This window comes from Pinus tabuliformis, chromosome 5_2, assembly GCF_031772625.1.
Source record: "Pinus tabuliformis cultivar Carrire ecotype Pingquan chromosome 5_2, CPIR1, whole genome shotgun sequence".
Classification (NCBI taxonomy): Eukaryota; Viridiplantae; Streptophyta; class Pinopsida; order Pinales; family Pinaceae; genus Pinus; species Pinus tabuliformis.
This window is the reverse complement of record NC_142306.1, coordinates 635,344,935-635,349,036: the sequence shown is the minus strand read 5'-3', so window position 1 is coordinate 635,349,036 and position 4,102 is coordinate 635,344,935.

Sequence of the window (4,102 nt, the reverse complement as noted above, 5' to 3'; positions counted from 1 at the left end):
TTCCTCTTCTTGTGTCTTGGGACATTGTTCAGCAGATAATTTACAACAATAGGAATAGGAACCTTCACCAGTTTACTATCCTGCCATATTAAACCTTTGCAGTATTGTCTCCACATATTTCCTCTGGTTTAACCATAGCTTCCTGTTTGCCCGATCTCTTTTAATTTCCATGCCCAAAATATAGTTTGCAACACCAAGATCTTTCATGTCGAATTTGGAGGATAATTGGTGGTCTTCAATCCTGGATAATTTCTTTGTCATTTCCAACCAACAACATATCATCCACATACAAGACCAGATAAATAACATGGTCACCAATTAATTTAAAATACACATAGTGATATGCTTTGCTTCTGGTGAATCCAAGTGCCCATATAAATGTATCAAATTTCTGATACCGCATCCTTGGTGACTATTTTAGCCCATACAGAGACTTCTTTAACTTGCATACTAGTTCTTTCTTACCCTTCACTGCAAAACCTTCTGGTTGCTTCATGTAGATCTCATCTTCCAGATCCCTGTGGAGAAATGTTGTCTTCGCATCTAGATGTTCTACCTCAAAATCAAAAGCAGTAACAACAGATAAAAGAAATCTAATAGAAGCTACCTTGGCAACATGAGAAAAAATATCATCAAAATCAATTCCCGACACCTGGGAATAACCTTTTGCAACCAACCGAGCTTTGTATTTTTCCACCTTTTCTTTTGCATTTTTCTTCTTCTTGAACACCCATTTTTCTACCAATGGTTTCCTTCCAGTTGACAACTCCACTAGATCCCAAGCCTCATTTTTGTGCAAAGATGCCATTTCATCAACCATGGTCTCTTTCCAGAGTTTTCCATCCTCTGAATCTACTACTTCCTTCATAGTTCTGGGATCATCATCAGTAACAAATAAAACAAAATTTGAAGAGAAAGAAGATGGACTATATCTTTCTGGCTTCCTTCTTTCTTGAACTGATCTTCTCACAATCGGAGTTTGTGGCTCTTCATCTTCTGGTTCCTCTTTTGTTGTAGAGTTTGATTCTTCCTCCTTTAGCTCAAACTCTATCTTCTCAGGTTCTTTTGATGGGACTTCATGTTTAATAACATTTTTCACCTCTCTGAACACCACATATCGGATGTACACAACCTTCCTTGTTACTGGGTTCCAAAGCTTATAACCCTTTAAACCATCCTTATACCTAATAAATATGCACTTTTAAGATTTACTATCCAACTTTGTTCTTTTCTCCTTTGGAACATGTACATATGAATCACATCCAAATAGCCTCAAATGTGAAAGATAGGGTTTCTTACTAGTCCATACCTCTTCTGAAGTCTTATCTTCCAACACTGATGAAGGTATCTGTTGACCAGGTAACATGTTGTCTCCACTGCCTCTGCCCAGAATTCCCGTCCTAACCCGACATCCCTGAGCATGCTTCTTGCCCTTTCCATCAATGTCTTGTTCATTCTTTCTGCAACTCCATTTTTCTCAGGTGTTTATGGAGTAGTCTTTTGTCGTACTACACCACAATTCTTACAGAATTCTTCAAATTCATTGCTGCAAAACTTTCCACCGTTATCTTTCCTCAACACCTTTATCTTCTTCTCTGTCTGGTTTTCCTCTAGAGCCTTAAATTATTTAAACCTGTCAAAGACTTCAGATTTCTTCTTGAGAAAATATATCCATGTATCCCTTGAGAAGTCATCTATAAATGATACATAGTACACAAACTTACCCAGTGATGGAACCTTCACAGGTCCAAACACATCATTGTGCACAAGCTCTTATATTTGTTTCTCCCTCTTACCACCAGAGGGAAACTCACCCGATTCTACTTCCCATATACACAATTTTCACAGAAATCATAATCCATAGAGCTATTAGTCATACCTTCTATCATACCTTTACCATGAAGTATTCAAAGGCCCTTCTCTCCAATATGTCCAAGCCTTTAATGCCATAACATGATCTTTTCTCCAGAGACCACTAGATTTTCTGCTCCACTTTCAGGAACCACATAACTACTGCACCCATCAATAACAATGCTACCTTGCAGCTTGTACCTAGTTCCAATCCAAACTCCCCGCATCAATACCAGTGCTCCCCGAACCATCTTGCAGGTATATTTATTGAACACTGTTTTTACACCTGCATCATCCAACTTACTTATAGAAATCAGATTTTTGGCTAATGCAGGAATATGCAGAACACCGGAAGTGTTCTAATCATTCCACCTTGCAACTTCAACTTAAATTTTCCTCGACCAACGATTCTAGCCTCCCTGTCATCCCCAAAGAAGACATCACCACCATCATATTTCTCATACTCGTAGAACCACTCTCTATGGGGAGTGAAGTGAAAGGATGCACCTAAGTCAATCAACCATGCCTCATGATCTACATGTGTACTTGAAGAAGCCAAGTACACATCCCCACCTTCATCTGAGGTGGTTTTCGCCTCTGCAGAAGTAGCATCATCAGATCCCTTTCCTTTGTTAGGAGCTTTAGATTTACAGTCCCTTTTGTAGTGCCATTCCTTTCCGCATTTCCAACGCACCACATTTATAGGTTTTCCTGGAGATTTAGATCTCCCACTCGATGAATTATTTTTGTTTCTGTTCTGGGATCGTCCTTATACAGACAAGGCATCACCATTCTTGCTTTCCATATTTTTCCATATCATCTCCTTCGTCAGCAAGGATGAGACTATTTCATCAAACTACAAGGCAGTTGCATTGCTACCTATTACAATAACCAGACTATCCCACGAATATGGTAGAGAACACAACAAACTGATGCACTTATCTTCATCTGAAATTTTAATATCAACAGATAATAACTGACTTACCATAGTATTAAATGCGTTCAGATGCTCTGTCATTGAGTCCACCTTTCATCCTCAGGTTATACAACTTTTTCCATAGGAACAATTTATTCACCAGAGACTTAGATTGGTACAAAGTCCCTAACTTGTCCCACAAAGCCTTCACCATATCTCCCCCTGATACATTCAACAATATTGAATTTGATACACACAATCATATTGTTCTCTTTGCCTTTCGATCCAACTTCTTCCATTCTTCATCGAAAACTCCTGTTGGTTTAGTACCCGGATCTACCATGATCCACTAATCTTTATCTACCAATAAATCCTCCATCTTGAGTTTCCATAACTCAAAAATCTGACCATTAAATTTCTCGATCTCTATCTTTCCACTGCTCACCATCTTCTTTCACCACCAGAATCGACCTCGCAGATATCCCACTGAACAAGGTCTACCACAAGCCTAAGCAAAACCCCTCAGCAACAATGGAGTCCCCTTGAAGCCAAAACAACTATGATACCAAATGTAGGTTCTAACCCCGTACAAAAATTACCTGCATACGAATTCTAAAACACAGAAAATAAACAATGCGAGAGCATAACACATAAAACACATATACACAAAGATTTTCCCTTGGATCCAAAAACAGAGACTACCTGATTGATATTTCATTATGTTCCTTTTAATGTTACAATACATATATATACATGCCGAAGCATCCAATACCATGGACCAAAAACCATCACGCACAAAACCATGAATAAAACCATAGGTAGGTTCGCCCCCTAATATAGGGTCCAAACAAAATTTCCCTGGGGTGCTGCCCTAGACCCCATAGAGGGGGGCTACCTTACCCCTTCAAACCCCCTGGATAGGGGGCGCTTCCACCCCCCATGACCACCTCATTGTGCAATCCGTGCAACGAAGGGGGGGCTCCGCCCCCCCTCTAACCCCCTCGGTTAACTAGCAGAGCTAGTCGTGGAAAGAATATAACACAACCCAATAGGCTCTCAAGTTGAAGGAACATGTAACAAAAGCTCGAAATTCTCCCAAGGGTCAACAAGTGAAGCTATTCATGTATGCTTGCATACTCAATGCACTCTATACCTGTCAATAGTTCCCAGGATTGGGTTGGGCATGGACACCTTCGAAAATATCTGTGCACACTTATTGTAAGTTGTTCTCCGAATGTAGTTTCCGTGGAGTCATCATACAACTATCAGACTAGTTCTTCACCCTGGTATAGATGATGATATTTGAGCAGGATCAACCTTACATGTCGCAGGAAG